Source organism: Nerophis ophidion, linkage group LG19, assembly GCF_033978795.1.
Source record: "Nerophis ophidion isolate RoL-2023_Sa linkage group LG19, RoL_Noph_v1.0, whole genome shotgun sequence".
NCBI classification, from domain to species: Eukaryota; Metazoa; Chordata; class Actinopteri; order Syngnathiformes; family Syngnathidae; genus Nerophis; species Nerophis ophidion.
This window is the reverse complement of record NC_084629.1, coordinates 24106120-24124096: the sequence shown is the minus strand read 5'-3', so window position 1 is coordinate 24124096 and position 17977 is coordinate 24106120.

Here is a 17977-nt window from a genome sequence, read left to right as displayed (position 1 = left end):
AACACTTCAGAAAACCACTGTCACTAAATACAGTTTGTCGCTACATCTGTAAGTGCAAGTACAAGCTCTACTATGCAAAGGGAAAGCCATTTATCAACAACATCCAGAAACGTCGCCGGCTTCTCTGGGCCCGAGATCATCTAAGATGCACTGATGCAAAGTGAAAATGTGTTCTGTGGTCTGACGAGTCCACATTTCAAATTGTCTTTGGAAATATTCGATATCGTGTCATCGGGACCAAAAGGGAAGCGAACCATCCAGACTCTTATCGACGCAAAGTTCAAAAGCCAGCATCTGTGATGGTATGGGGGTGCATTAGTGCCCAAGGCATGAGTAACTTACACATCTGTGAAGGCACCATTAATGCTGAAGGGTACATACAAGTTTTGGAACAACATATGCTGCCATCTAAGCGCCATCTTTTTCATGGACGCCTCTGCTTATTTCAGCAAGACAATGCCAAGCCACATTTGGCATGTGATACAACAACGTGGCTTCGTAAAAAAAGAATGCGGGTACTTTCCTGGCTCGCCTGCAGTCCAGACCTGTCTCCCATCGAAAATGTGTGGCGCGTTATGAAGCGTAAAATTCGACAACAAGACCCCGGACTGTTGAACAACTGAAGTTCTACATAAAACAAGAATGGGAAAGAATTCCACTTTTAAAGCTTCAACAATTAGTTTCTTCAGTTCCCAAATGTTTATTGAGTGTTGTTAAAAGAAAAGGCGATGTAACACATTGGTGAACATGCCCTTTCCCAACTACTTTGGCACATGTTGCAGCCATGAAATTGTAAGTTAATTATTTGCAAAAAAAAATAAAGTTTATGAGTTTGAACATCAAATATCGTCTTTGTAGCATATTTAACTGAATATGGGTTGAAAAGAATTTGCAAATCATTGTATTCCGTTTATATTTACATCAAACACAATTTCCCAACTCATATGGAAACAGGTTTTGTAAATGCTACTTCAGTAGAAGCATTTGAGTCCCATTTTAAAACTCATTTGTATACTCTAGCCTTTAAATAGACCCCCCTCTCCTGCATGGAAAGGTTATGAGGTGACCACAGATTTCGTGCTAGCTGTTCTAAGTCGGGACCCGAGGTGGACCACTCATCTGTGCATCAGTTGGGGATGTCTTTGTGCTGCTGACTTGTCTCCATTCAAGATGATCCCCTGCTGGCCCCATTATGGACTAGACTCACATTATTAACTAGATCCATTCGACGTCCATTGCACCGGTCGCCCGGAGGGAAGGAGGGGGGTGGGGTCCCCACATCTGCTGTCCCCTCTAAGGTTTCTCATTGTGTCCATTGGGTTGAGTTTTTTTCTTGCCCTGATGTGGGATCTGAGCTGAGGATGTCATGGTGGCTTGTGTAGCCATTTGAGACACTTGTGATCAGGGGCTATATTAATAAACGTTGATCGATTGATAGTCCGCGCTGTAGTCAATAATTTCCTTCTTCTTCGCTGTGCTCCAGTTGTGGGGCCGACTCGCTGGTACATGCACATGCATCTTTTGCCATTGCCATTTCTAATGCAAAGTTTAGTGTATAGTTTTAACCTAATCTGTCAGTAAACTCGCTATGGAAATGCTAAAAACTACAACAAAGATGGCGGGGAGAAGACGCTATCGAAGTGGAGCCACGTAAATTATACGGCCAACAAAACGGTCAGAAAATGGCTTGGAAACGGTCAGTAAAACATAATAAAATAACCACCATTACAAAGGGTGTACCCCGCCTTCCGCCCGATTGTAGCTGAGATAGGCGCCAGCGCTCCCCGCGACCCCAAAAGGGAATAAGCGGTATAAAATGGATGGATGGATGGACATGTTATTTAGACCACAAGGAAGTGTTTGAAATGTAGAAAAACAATGATAATATGATCCCTTTAATTAAACATTGATTTAATCCTACTAAACACAAGAAAATTGTGTACTGAATAATGAAAACAACAGTATTCTAATAAACATTCATCTGCCATATAAATATAAATTGATTAAAGAGGTCCCACATTAAGAGGAACCACATAAAAGGCAAGTTTGTGCCACTAATGAAATCCTGATACAAAACATATTTTGACGTTGACAATAATTTGGCAAAAAAAAAGTTACGCTGCAGCAGATGTAGGATTTAAAGCAAGGCTTTCGGTTCATTAGTTGAACAAACATGAAGGCAAATTAGCTGGAAATCAAGACACGGTTTAAGTCCATGGAGTGACTGCACTGTCACTGCTGTAGGACTTCACAGTCCTTGTTGACACGCTCGCTCTTGAAGCAAAGGTTTAGGGAATAGTATCAGTTCACATAGTAAAAAGACATCCTAACTCGTCGTCAAGATACAGTCACTTTGGCTCCGAGTTGAGTCTGCGGCTTTGTGGTGGAGATGGATGGGTCACAGAGGTTTCTGTGAAATGGGCCGAATTACCTTAGCTAAACTGACTCAAGATGGGCTGTGGTTGGTGTCTGAGGACAGAGCGAGAGAATCCCCACTTGGACCTGTCAATCCGGGGCCGTTTGGCAGACATAAAGTTGATGTGTGTTGCTTTTAAAGTGAGACGGATGATCTGAAAACGGGTGACTCAATCGCACTCGGATGAGTTACAACAATCATGGTGCTTGACCTGGGTGCACCCGCAAACAATGGCCCTTAAGTGTTGGCCATTATCTGGGTGCCAGAGTGGGGAAGACAATCAGCTCGTGCTGTGATTCCGTCACAATGCGATGATTACACCTGCTGGGATCCAAGGATATCACCGCATACTTGGCTGCTTCGTCCGCGCAAAACAATTTGCACTCATTTTGGATAAAAACATGAATGTCATTTCTACCTTCAGGATCTTTTTCCAGGCAGAGCGACAATGACTTTACACTTTATAAAGAGATCAAGCGTCGACTAGGGTTGTGCGGTATACCGGTACTAGTAGAGTAACGCGGTACTAAAAACCTAAAAACGGTACTAGACTGCTTCTGAAAAATAAAGCCCCTGCTTTTTTTTTAGGACATGTCACGTTTTGACATTGTTGGTAAAACAAACAGAGGTGCATGACAGGCAACGCAAATGCACAAAGTAATTACAAGCAGACACGTGTGGAGACAGAAGACGAAGAATGGACACATTTTGGCTTAAAACTATCCAGAAAGATGAAAATATAAACACTTAAGCGCCGCTCTGCAAAGGGGTGCTTTAAAACATAGTTAACATCCATCCGCGACCAGTGTGATGTGTTTTACCTACTTGTAAATCACTAATCCAAGTATCATCCCTGCAGGACGAGGAACAGCTAAACATGCTTCAAACAATGCTTTAATTTTCCTGAAGGAACTTTCCTGACGGAATCAATAAAGTACTATCTCTATATCTATCTATCTATTCACTACACACCGTAGAAAGATACAATATTTAACTGCTAACAGCAAGCTAGCGCTCATCAATGTAAACAAATGCCATGAGTGGATCTGCACAGACAAAGACTGTAACTATACCAAGTACAAGAGCCGTATATGGTCGATACTACAATGATTACATTGATATTTTTTATCACCAGAAAATATTTTTTCCTTTTTTTTTTATTGTTTCTTAACTCAGGAAATACGTCCCTGGACCCAGGGACCCAGGAGAACTTTAATTATGACCTGTTTGTGTGTTTAATGTATCATAAGATTTTATGTTAAAATAAAGCCAACGATTACAGTTTTTTCAGTTCCCTTTATTTTAAAAAGTATTGAAAAGTTTCGGGAAAAAAAAAATTAAAATTTTGGTTCCGGTGCCAAAATATGGTATCGGGACAACCCTAGCGTCTACAGAAAAAAGTCAAACCGTTAATACAACCCTTTTTTTTTAACTCAAGACCTACATTAGAAACTTGGTACCTCCCAGGACACCCAAACATTATGGAAATACTTCATATACTAGTGTACAAGAACAAACACTGCACATAAGATAATGAAAACAAAGACCAAAAAATATATTATATTATGAAACAAAAATGAATAAAATACAATGATACCTCAGTAACTTGTTCCAAAACATCATACAAAGATCCAATTGTTTGAAAATAGAAGCAATTTTTCTCACAAGACATGATGCAAATCCAATAAAGCTGTTCAATACAACCACAAATAGGAACACAAAAGCCATTTTATAAAGAATAATGCTAGTTTTACATGCAGAAAACAAAGTGAAACATTTATAAATTATGAATAAAATGGATAAACAAACATTTGTAAAACTTTTTGTTGGCAGAGATGGAAAAATGGAAAAAGGGAAGTGGAGAGCGAAGACGACGCCACCTTTTGGTTTTGCTATGAGTTTATTTTTGAATCAGATTGTGTTTGTCAGCTTCTTTATCCAAGTGCTGTCACTCACAACTTTTTTAGGCCCCAGAGTGGATAATTATGCAGTTATATTCAATACAGCAGTGGTTCTCAAACTGTGTTGGTACACTAAAGAATCACTTGCCGTATTTTCCGGACTATAGAGTGCATCAGGATAAAAGCCGCACCCACTAAATCTTAGAAGTAAAAAATATCGTTCCATATATTAGCTGCACCAAACTATAAACTGCAGATAAATACGTTTTGAAATTACTTATTTACACAGTAAGATTCTGGAAATGTTTATTTACATACCTTAATTGTTTCCAAACGGTGTCTGTAACACGGCAGTAAAACGGGGGATCAAACAAAACAGAAGTCGTCCTCTTGGACCCAATCTCCAATCAGCTAAACAGACTCAATAACTTCACAGTGACATTCTCATTAATTTACTGAGGACATTTTTGAGACTGAAACCATACAAAAAGAATGCCATTGTAAGTTAATAATACTAACACAGACACTCTTGAATGTTTTAGTATATTAGCTGATGCTAACGACGCTAGCATCATTACATTACGATAGCACATAGAAATATATATGAAATCACTCTTACAGACATTACACATGGAACGGTTTAGTAAGTAAGAATTGTTTTAGGTATATTCTAAAACTTACAAACGTTGCTCGGAGTGATGGGTGAAGAATTTAATAAGATACCCATACAATTAAGGTACATAAATGAACATTTACAAAATATTTCTGTGTAAATGACTTATTACACAACGTATATATCTGCGGCTTATCAGAATTAGAATCAGAATCAGACATACTTTATTAATCCCTTTTATAGTCTGGTCCAACTAATAAATGGAAAAATATTTTATTCTTCTAAAATTTAGTGGGCTTATATATAGGTGCGCTCTATAGTCCAGGAAATACGATACATACTCATGTTCATGAAACACCATGTAAAAGATTTTTGGATGCATCGCAATTCAGACAAGGACGTTTATAAAATCGATTAATAAACGTCAATAATTGATTTATTTAATGTAAATAAAGTAATGCAGACAGTTCTAAAATTTGGCTGACTGCAGCGAGCCACCTTTATTTTAGGACACTTAGGTTCCAATTTTACACAGATTTACTTTAATTTAATAAATGTGGGAAATAATTTAACCATTTCTTAATACAAATGCATTGTTTTTTAAAGTCGCAAGTGACTTTAAATCTGTGGTCCCCAACTACCGGGCTGCGGCCCGCCCAGGAGCGGGCCGCAGAAGAATTTTTTATCAAATCAACATAAAAAACACAAGATACACTTACATTTAGTGCACCAACCCAAAAAACCTACCTTTTTCATGACAACCCGGCCCCGCCGGGCCGCGGGACAAATTATCAAGCGTTGACCAGTCCGCAGCTACAAAAAGGTTGGGGACCACTGTTTTAAATGAATGCTTTTTAAGTGAAAATAAAATAAATGTAAAACTGCATCGATATACATCAATTAAAGACGCATCATTAATAGATTTTTAATCGAATCGTAGCTCCTGAATTGTAATCGTAATCGAATCGTGAGCTGGCCAAAAATTCCCACCTCTACAGGTCAACAGCCATTTTGGTTGTCAGTTCCCATTTTGGGAGGGAAATTGGGCTGATTTCATTCTTCCTCAGTTTTTTTTTTTGTGCTGTAATTAAAAATATGTGTATTTTGTCTGTAAAAGGTGTCGCAGGCCAATAAAAAAACGAGCTGGACTTTGGACACCCCTGCCGTACATCATGAAAACTAGCAATAAGCAATAAGCTATAACTTGTTGAAACAAAACACATGTTTTCAAAAAAGCGAAATACTCAAGATCGTGAGAAGTTTTAAAGAAGCCAAAGAAAAGCAGAACACACGCCCACAATAGACGTTAAACTGTCCTCTTGAGGGCTTTATTATGGTCCTCTGTGATATCTTGAAGTTATTAATGAAGTAGTAGTGGGAAATTTCTGCCTCCGGACTACCTCTTCCACTAACTCATATGGTTTTCTGAAGAGGAATGAAAATAATGAAGAATTTTGTGGCCCAACAACTTTTTATTTGGTATTTTTATTAGCTGGGGTCATGCACTCTAAAGCTGTCATCAGTTTCTTCTTTTCAGCAAGAATTATCCTTCGCTCAAAATATGTTTCGCGGCGACCTGACCAGCGAGGGTGTTGTGAAGGATAATTTGCATTGTTTAAAGGGGAGCTTCTTGGTTGGGGAGACAGCAGGAGGCGGCTGAGCGAGACAACACCGCGGCCGCAGCGACCAAATGTTACTTCATTTGTACATGCATGCAATCAGAGGAAAACCAAAAAATGAAAAAAATACACCCTGAGAGGTTGTTTTGGGTGAATTTACTGGAAACGACGGATGACAACGCTGCTTCCTGTGTTTATATAAGAAAAAATAGTATGTGACTTTACTAAAAAGAGGGCGTTATTGATGTTCCAGCGCTGTAAATAACCTAGCAAAGGTACCGACAACAACTCCTGCTTCAGACCAGAAGTCATTTCAAATGCCAGAAGTAATCTGTGTGGAAGGGAGAACCTTATGCAAGATAAAGCTATTAAGTGGGTGGGAACTGAGTTTATCTGCAAATGTTTCGTAAGGCCGCCTTTTGTTTTGAGAGCAAACCGAGTTACTGCGAGGCCACAGCGGATGGTTGAGGAAAATTAAAAACTAACTGCATCAAAACTCTTGCCGGTCTTATTTTCCCATCAATTTTCTCAAACTAACCTCAAACAATAATAAATATTATGTAAAATATTATGTAAAGAGACACGTTTGAATGGAAATGTTATTCTCACAAGCGTCATTTTGCCATCATATTCCGACTAAAACCTTAGAATAACTTAGTGTTTCCAATATATTCATTTATAATTTATTATTCAGGAGTACGGAACAGCGGCAATATAGTACGGAACAGCGGCAATATATTTGGTGTTATGTACAGCTGGGTACTGGCAAGTACTTCACCATGCAGTACTTGGATCAATGCAGTATAGCAATATGGTGATGTATTCTATATAGCTCGGTGACACATTTACAATGCAAGTTGTATACTGTCCAGGAGGGCTAAATATAACTACATAGTAGGGTCCCGATACCAATAATTTGGTACCAGTACCGCCAACAAAATGTATATCGATACTTTTCCAAATAAAGGGAACTATGAAAAAGTGTCGATTTTGGCTGTATTTTAACATAAAATCTTCCAATACAATTGTGGGAGGCGGGGCGTGGTCACGCGCCGCCTGCTGGCAATGGCATGCACAGGAGCCGGCTGGAAGCAAGATGGCAGGTGAGTGGATACCTCAGCTGGAATGAGTTATCTAATCACCTGTCTCTATTTAGCAGTGTTGGTGACTGCAGGGCGGGGCTGAAAAGCCAGAAGGACCCAGGAGGTGCTGAGGACGCCAGAAGGTTTGTGGGAGGACTGAGCGAGTTAAAAACTTTGTGAGTGAACGAACTAAGACTGAAAAGACTTGGGGGGTGAACGAAGAAGATGAACTGTTGTGAAAATTAAAAATGAAAAGAAAATCCTTTTGGGAACAAACAAAAGAAGAAATATTGTGTGTAAAAAGATTAAAAAGAATTAATTGTCAACTTGAACTCCTGCTGTGATCCTTCGGTCCTGAAGACCCCACGACACAAACCTGTCACAACAATATACATATGTTTCCTATTGCATTTATAGAACACTTTTAGAAGGTTAAAATATAAATTAAAGGGCATTAAACACATTGTGTTTTTCTTGCTGAACTCAAAGAACAATTCACAGTTTTCCATATTACATACTATATATAGTCAGTCATAATTAAGGATTAGATTAGAATATAATAAAAAAGCTTTATTTACAAACCCTGTTTCCATATGAGTTGGGAAATTGTATTAGATGTTAATATAAACGGAATACGATGATTTGCAAATCATTTTCAACCCATATGTGAAGTGTGAAGTGAATTATATTTATATAGCGCTTTTCTCTAGTGACTCAAAGCGCTTTACATAGTGAAACCCAATATCTAAGTTACATTTAAACCAGTGTGGGTGGCACTGGGAGCAGGTGGGTAAAGTGCCTTGCCCAGAGACACAACGGCAGTGACTAGAATGGCGGGAGCGGGAATCGAACCTGCAACCCTCAAGTTGCTGGCACGGCCACTCTACCAACCGAGCTATGCCGGTTGGTGGAGTTGAAGATGCTACAAAGACAACACATTTGATGTTAAAACTGATAAACATTTCTTTTTTTGCAAATAATCATTAACTTTAGAATTTGATGCCAGCAACACGTGACAAAGAAGTTGGGAAAGGTGGCAATAAATACTGATCAAGTTGAGGAATGCTCATCAAACACTTATTTGGAACATCCCACAGGTGTGCAGGCTAATTGGGAACAGGTGAGTGCCATGATTGGGTATAAAAACAGCTTCCCAAAAAATGTGCACCGTTTTGTCCACAACTGCGTGAGAAAATAGTCAAACAGTTTAAGAAATACGTTTCTAAAAGTGCAATTGCAAAAAATTTAGGGATTTCAAAATCTATGGTCCATAATACCATCAAAAGGTTCAGAGAATCTGGAGAAAACACTCCACGTAAGCGGCATGGCCGGAAACCAATATTGAATGACCGTGACCCTCAATCCCTCAGACGGCACTGTATCAAAAACCGACATCAATCTCTAAAGGATATCACCACATGGACTCAGGAAGACTTCAGAAAACCACTGTCACTAAATAAAGTTTGTCGCTACATCTGTAAGTGCAAGTTAATGCTCTACTATGCAAAGCAAAAGCCATTTATCAACAACATCCAGAAACGCCGCAGGCTTCTCTGAGCCCGAGATCATCTAAGATGGACTGATGCAAAGTGGAAAAGTGTTCTGTGGTCTGACGAGTCCACATTTCAAATTGTTTTTGGAAACTATGGACATTTGTGTCCTGGGAAAAACAAAGGGGAAAAGAACCATCCGGATTGTTATAGGCGCAAATGTCAGGCTTTCCCCTGACAGTTTGTATATGTTTTAGTTTTTTCCTCTGCATTTGTCTTTGTTTCCTCTGTGTTTAGTATCTCCTGTCTTTAGTTCTCTTATTTTCAAGTACTCTTATTTTGGTTCAGCTTCCTGTTTGTCTCCCTGTGTGCTGTTGTCACCTCATCTGGGCTGATTGGCACCTGGCCACAACTGTAGTCAATCAGCCTGCTCCTATTTGTACCCACTTTGTCTTCCAGTCAGTGCTGGATCATTGTCATTGCCACATGTCGCTCCTGTCGTTGCTGTCGTGTCAATGACATTTTCTACTTGTCATTCTTACTGGTCGTGTGGATGCAGCGTAGCGGTAAGCTATATTTGAGAGATGTTTTGTAGCTTACTATTTTTTGTTCCCTGCTTCCGATTAGTTTGTTCATAGCCCTTAGTTTGTTATATCCGCCCATGTGCGTGCTTTTTGTTTATACCCTTTTGGTTTTGTTTTTGTCTTAGTATTTAATTAAATATGTTTTCACATTCCATGCCTGCCTCCATCTCTGCATCTTGGGGTTCAACACCAAATAACCTAGACAGAATGATCCAGCCAAATACGAACCCCGCAGAGTTGTCCATGGCGGAGAGGCTTAATTTAGCGCTAGAGTTAATGGCTAAATTAAAGACAAGTTCAGCCGCGTTTCAAGCCCTCTCCCACCCACCCCTGTTGACTGTGGGCCTATTTGGGGACGTCTTGGAGCCGTCCCTTGAGGGGGGGGGCTATCAGTAGCTGTGCAGATGGGGATGCACAGCTACTACTCGTTCGAGTTGGTCTGCAACAGACGCCACCATCATCTCCGGTGGGCCGGCAGATGCCACTATCACCTCCGGTGGGTCTGCAACCTACGGCGCCATCACCTCCGGTGGGTCTGCAACAGACGGCGCCATCACCTCCGGTGGGTCTGCAACAGCCCACTACCTATAATATGGGCTTTCTAAACATCAGATCTTTGTCTCCCAAAACGTTATTAGTTAATGAGGTCATTAGAGACAACAACCTTAACGTCATCGGTCTTAGCGAAACCTGGCTTAAACCAGACGACTTTTTTGCGATAAATGAGGCATCCCCTCCTAACTATACGAATGCGCATATTGCCCGTCCCCTTAAAAGGGGAGGGGGGTCGCACTAATATACAACGAAAACTTTAACTTTAGTCCTAACTTAAATAATAAATATAAATCGTTTGAGGTGCTTTCTATGAAGTCTGCCACACCTCTGCCTCTGTGCCTGGCCGTTATCTACCGCCCCCCCAGGGCCCTATTCGGACTTTATTAGTGAATTCTCAGAGTTTGTTGCTGATCTAGTGACGCACGCCGATAATATAATTATAATGAAACTTTAATATCCATATGAATACCCCATTGGACCCACCGTACGTGGCGCCCCAGACTATAATTGATAGCTGTGGTCTTACACAAATAATAAATGAACCGACGCATCGCAGCGGTAATACGATAGACCTAGTGCTTGTCAGAGGTATCACCGTTTCCAATGTTATGATACTCCCGTATACTAAAGTAATGTCCGATCATTACCTTATAAAATTTGAAGTTCAGACTCATGTTCGGCAAGCTAATAATAATAACTGCTGTAGCAGCTGCAACATTATTGCTGCCACAACGACGACTCTTGCTGACCTACTGCCCTCGGTAATGGCACCGTTCCCAAAGTATGTGGGCTCTATTGATAACCTCACTAACAACTTTAACAACGCCCTGCGCGAAACCATTGATAGTATAGCACCGCTGAAGTTAAAAAAGGCTCCAAAAAGGCGTACGCCATGGTTTACTGAAGAAACTAGAGCTCAGAAATTATTATGTAGAAAGCTGGAACGCAAATGGCGCACGACTAAACTTGAGGTGCACCATCAAGCATTGAGTGATAGTTTAATAACTTATAAACGCATGCTTACCTTAGCTAAAACTAATTATTACTCAAATCTCATCCGCATTAATAAAAACGATCCAAAATTTTTGTTTAGTACAGTAGCATCGCTAACCCAACAAGGGACTCCTTCCAGTAGCTCCACCCACTCAGCTGATGACTTTATGCAATCCTTTAGTAAGAGAATTGAACTTATTAGAAAGGAGATTAAAGACAATGCGTCCCAGCTACAACTGGGTTATAGTAACACAGATACGACTGTATATACGGCGGATACTGCAAATATCCAAAATAGTTTCTCTCGTTTTGATGAAATAACATTAGAGGAATTGTTACAACATGTAAATGGAATAAAACAAACAACATGTTTACTTGACCCACTTGCTGGGAAACTTATCAAGGAGCTTTTTATATTATTAGGTCCATCAGTGCTAAATATTATAAACTTATCACTTTCCTCGGGCACTGTTCCCCTAGCATTCAAAAAAGCGGTTATTCATCCTCTCCTTAAAAGACCTAACCTCGATCCTGACCTCATGGTAAACTACCGACCGGTGTCGCACCTTCCCTTTATTTCGAAAATCCTCGAAAAAATTGTTGCAGAGCAGCTAAATGAACACTTAGCGTTTAACAATCTATGTGAAACCTTTCAATCCGGTTTCAGGGCAAATCACTCGACTGAGACAGCCCTCGCAAAATTGACTAATGATCTATTGCTAACGATGGACTCTGATTCGTCATCTATGTTGCTGCTCCTCGATCTTAGCGCTCCTTTCGATACCGTCGATCATAATATTTTATTAGAGCGTATCAAAACACGAATTGGTATGTCAGACTCAGCCCTGTCTTGGTTTAACTCTTATCTTACTGATAGGATGCAGTGCGTATCCCATAACAGTGTGACCTCGGACTACGTTAAGGTAACGTGTGGAGTTCCCCAGGGTTCGGTCCTTGGCCCTGTACTCTTCAGCATCTACATGCTGCCGCTGGGTGACGTCATACGCAAATACGGTATTAGCTTATTAGCTTTCACTGCTATGCTGATGACACCCAACGCTACATGCCCCTAAAGCTGACCAACACGCCGGACTGTAGTCAGTTGAAAGCGTGTCTTAATGAAATTAAACAATGGATGTCCGCTAACTTTTTGCAACTTATCGCCAAAAAAACGGAAATGCTGATTATCGGTCCTGCTAGACACCGACCTAGGGGGGGGGGGGGGGTTGCCCACATCTGAGGTCCTCTCCAAGGTTTCTCATAGTCAGCATTGTCACTGGCGTCCCACTGGATGTGAATTCTCCCTGCCCACTGGGTGTGAGTTTTCCTTGCCCTTTTGTGGGTTCTTCCGAGGATCTTGTAGTCGTAATGATTTGTGCAGTCCTTTGAGACATTTGTGATTTGGGGCTATATAAATAAACATTGATTGATTGAACAGACGGCGCCATCATCTTCAGTGGGCCGGCAGACGCCATCACCACTGACGGTGCCATCTTTAGTGGGCCGGCAGAGGCCACCGTCATCTCCAGTGGGCCGGCAGACGCCACCATCACCTCCGGTGGGTCTGCAACCTACAGCGCCATCACCTACGGTGGGTCTGCAACCTACGGCGCCACCACACACTCCGGTGGGCCTGCGGACTCCACCACGCACTCCGATGGGCCAGCGGACTCCACCACACACTCCGGTGGGCCAGCAGCAGAGAGCGCCACCTCCATCCTGTCCGGTGGGCCAGCAGAGGGCACCACCATACACCTGTCGGCCACAGAGGTGGTCATTTCATGGGCGACCGCCTCGCAAATGGCAGCGGCGTTCCATTCGCCGTCGCCACCTGACTCTTCCCCGCTGGGTGCGGGGACACTTGGCCTGGCGGCCCACCACCTTGTCCTCCCTCCACCCTGCCTTGACTTTGGACTGTTTTTTTATCTAGGGGGGAGGATTCGTGAAACGTCTGGTATCCGTTATGGGAGGGGGGGCTACTGTCAGGCTTTCCCCTGACAGTTTGTCTATGTTTTAGTTTTTTCCTCTGCATTTGTCTTTGTTTCCTCTGTGTTTAGTATCTCCTGTCTTTAGTTCCTGTCAAGTGCTCTTATTTTGGTTCAACTTCCTGTTTGTCTCCCTTTGTGCTGTTGTCACCTCATCTGCGGCTGATTGGCACCTGGCCACACCTGTAGTCAATCAGCCTGCTCCTATTTGTACCCACTTTGTCTTCCAGTCAGTGCTGGAACATTGTCGTTGCCACATGTCGCTCCTGTCATTGCTGTCGTGTCAATGTAATTTTCTACTTGTCATTCTTACTGGTCGTGTGAATGCAGCGTAGCGGTAAGCTATATTTGAGAGATGTTTTGTAGCTTACTGTTTTTTGTTCCCTGCTTCCGATTAGTTTGTTCATAGCCCTTAGTTTGTTGTATCCGCCCATGTGCGTGCTTTTTGTTTGTACCCTTTTGGTTTTGTTTTTGTCTTAGTATTTGATTAAATATGTTTTCACATTCCATGCTTGCCTCCATCTCTGCATCTTGGGGTTCAACACCAAACAACCTTGACAGCAAAGTTCAAAAGCCAGCATCTGTGAGGGTATGGGGGTGAATTAGGGCCCAAGGCATGGGTAACTTATACATCTGCGAAGGCACTATTAAGGCTGAAAGGTACATACAAGTTTTGGAGCAACATATATTGGCATTCAAGCAACGTTATCATGGACGCCCCTGCTTATTTAAGCAAGACAATGCTACACCACGTGTTATAACAGCATGGCTTCATAGTAAAAGAGTCCGGGTACTACACTGGCCTGCCTGTAGTCCGGACCTGTCTCCCACTTAAAATTTTGAAGCCTAAAATTCGACAACAGAGACCCCGGACTGTTGAACAACTTAAGCTGTACATCAAGCAAGAATGGGAAAGAATTCCACCTGAAAAGCTTCAAAATTGTGTCTCCACAGTTCCCAAACGTTTATTGAGTGTTGTTAAAAGAAAAGATGTAACACAGTGGAGAACATGCCCTTTCCCAACTACTTTGACACGTGCTGCAGCCATGAAATTCTAAGATAATTATTTTCCCCCCAAAAAAATAAAGTTTGAGTTTGAACGTCAAAAATCTTGTCTTTGTAGTGCATTCAATTGAATATGGGTTGAAAAGAATTTGCAAATTATTGTATTCTGTTTTATTTTACATCTAACACAATTTCCGAACTCCTATGGAAACAGGGTTTGTACATTACATTAATGCTTCATGATTTATGGTTACCAATCCTGGTATGTGCTTCAAGAAAAATACAATTATTAGTAAACACTTCAAACAAAACTATAGATAAATGTACCCAGATAAGCCATGGAGTTGGTAAAACACACATTGTTATAGATAAAACAGAAATTGTAGCAATTTTTTACCAAATTCAGTCATTTTACTTGCATTATTTGAGTTAGATGGGCGGTCTTAACTCCGCTGATATTTGGCATCAATCCAAGCAGCTCCATTTTATGGATCTACATGTGATGTATATACATATTTTGTATATAAATGTGCACAACAGGTGAGCTGTTAACTTATGAGAGTAGTGTACAGTATGTGTGTTTGGAAGAATGTCAACGTGTTGGTTGAGTGACGTCAGTGAGTGAGTGGGCGAGTACAGAGAGAGAGGAGCGTGTGCACTGAGCAGCAGAGTGATGAATGGGTCTGGTTGTGTCCTGCAAAACTAATAATAAAGCAACCAGAATGTCACAAATCGTCTGCCTCGAATTCTGACCGGAAAGCGGATCTTAGCAAACCCATTGCGGGGTAAAGTGTAGGGAACGTCTCCCCTGTGCTCTTCTAGTACAGTTTGCACCGGAACCAAACATCAGGACAGGTGGAACAACTACACTATTTATAACTCCTTGTGCAGATCTGAATGCCTATTATTTTAACGTTTACCTAAGTTTGAAGCAAAGGTGGTAATAGTAATCGCCACATTTGGCAAGGTGTCTTTAAAGCTACACTTGAAGCACAGCGCTTCCTTGTTTAAAGCGTCACCTTTACCGTTGGTTTTGGAATCCCAAATACCTCCATATCGTCCTTCACCACCCTCCTTATTACCCAGTAGAATTGTCGTTTTTTGCCATTCTTCCCCACCACAATGTTTTTGCTTGAATGCACTTTAAGTTTGCCTTTTGACACACTCAACATCATGTAGTCACCGTCTCACTCAGATGAAAGAAGGGTACCGGTACTTTTTAAAGGCAGTATATTGTACCGATTTCAATCAATTAGTACTGCGATACTTTATTACAACAACAACCCTACTACATAGTAACGAGGGCAGCAGTTTTCAGAGCTGTAGGGTTCAGGAGCCGGACATCAAAATGTGGATGTTTTGTCATAAAGTGCCTCCGCAAATTATATTCCTTGGAGACTGTGTTTACTTAATTGCAAGGTAAACACATCAGCTTTCAAACTGCACTGTCAATACATTTTTTATTTTGCCCTCGCTACTCAATTCAAGTACTTGCAACTCGTTAACAGCATGAAAAAACAGAAGCTCCAGAAGTTTTGTTGAGGGCTGATGTTCCTTCTTTTCAAATCTTTTCCTTCCACACTTTTGTTATACACTTTTTCCTTCATTCAGGTTTATAAGACTGAAAGTATAAACATAAAATAAACATCACATAATTATAATGTCCAATGTGTATTTTACTTAAACAAAATACAAACATTTTGTGTTAATACATTCACACAATAAACTATAAATGTACATTCACACACCAAACAATGCACACAATGAACGTGACTCATCACAATTACACCTATCGTTGTTGCCCTCTCCTGGTCAAATTTAGCGCTACATGTATTAAATGAGAAAAGACATCACAAAGTCAGCAATTTCAATACAAAACCCATCCATTTTCTACCGCTTATTCCCTTAAAACACAAACTATATTTATGCACAATATCTATTTACAAAGTTTAGACCACCGTTGCTGCTGCTTGTGTGGAACAATGTGTCCGTTGCTTAAAAGGTCAGACAGGAAACGATGACTCAAGCACTAGCTCTTGGCAGAACATGCATACTTTGTTGTTCAGTTGTTGTCGAAAGTCAGATCTTAGCAATTTATTTAGGTTTTTTGGGAAGATTGAATTAATATTATTCTTCTAATCACCCCACTGCTAATTCATTGTGACATATATGAATCACTGTTGCCCTCCTGTGGGGTGGTGGGAGTACTCCTTACATGGGCTTGGTTTTATTGGTTTCTTCAGGCATATTTGGGTGATGTTAGGCAGGCCAAATGAAAAGATTTTTGGCGGGCCAATGTGGCCCGCGCGCCACCAGTTGAATACAACTGTTGTACAAAATATGTGTGTGAATATATATATATATATTTTATGGGTGTGGGAAAAAATAGATTTGAATACGAATCGCGATTCTCACGTTGTGCGATTCAGAATCGATTCTAATTTTTAAAACAATTTTTTTTTTTATCAATCCAACAAAACAATACGCAGCAATACCATAACAATGCAATCCAATTCCAAAACCAAACCTGACCCAGCAACACTCAGAACTGCAATAAACAGAGCAATTGAAAGGAGACACAAACACGACACAGAACAAACCAAAAATAGTGAAACAAAAATGAATATTATCAACAACAGTATCAATATTAGTTATAATTTCAGCATAGCAGTGATTAAAAATCCCTCATTTAAAATATCATTAGACATTTATAAAAATAAAAAAAAAGAACAATAGTGTCACAGTGGCTTACACTTGCATCGCATCTTATAAGCTTGACAACACACTGTCCAATATTTTCACAAAGATAAAATAAGTCGTATTTTTGGTTCGTTTAATAGTTCAAACAAATTTACATTAAAACATTGTCCTCCATCCATCCATCCATCATCTTCCGCTTATCCGAGGTCGGATCGCGGGGGCAACAGCCTAAGCAGGGAAGCCCAGACTTCCCTCTCACCAGCCACTTCGTCTAGCTCTTCCCGGGGGATCCCGAGGCGTTCCCAGGCTAGCCGGGAGACATTGTCTTCACAACGTGTCCTGGGTCTTCCCCGTGGCCTCCTACCGGCTGGACGTGCCCTAAACACCTACCTAGGGAGGCGTTCGGGTGGCATCCTGACCAGATGCCCGAGCCACCTCATCTGGCTCCTCTCGATGTGGGGGAGCAGCGGCTTTACTTTGAGTTCCTCCCAGATGGCAGAGCTTCTCACCCTATCTCTAAGGGAGAGCCCCGCCACCCGGCGGAGGAAACTCATTTCGGCCGCTTGTACCCGTGATCTTATCCTTTCGGTCATGACCCAAAGATCATGACCATAGGTGAGGATGGGAATGTAGATCGATCGGTAAATTGAGAGCTTTGCCTTCCGGCTCAGCTCCTTATTCCCCACAACGGATCGATACAACGTTCGCATTACTGAAGACGCCGCACCGATCCGCCTGTCGATCTCACGATCCACTCTTCCCCCACTCGTGAACAAGACTCCTAGGTACTTGAACTCCTCCACTTGGGGCAGGGTCTCCTCCCCAACCCGGAGATGGCACTCCACCCTTTTCCGGGCGAGAACCATGGACTCGGACTTGGAGGTGCTGAATCTCATTCCGGTCGCTTCACACTCGGCTGCGAACCGATCCAGCGAGAGCTGAAGATCCCGGCCAGATGAAGCCATCAGGACCACATCATCTGCAAAAAGCAGAGACCCAATCCAGCGGCCACCAAACCGGAACCCCTCAACGCC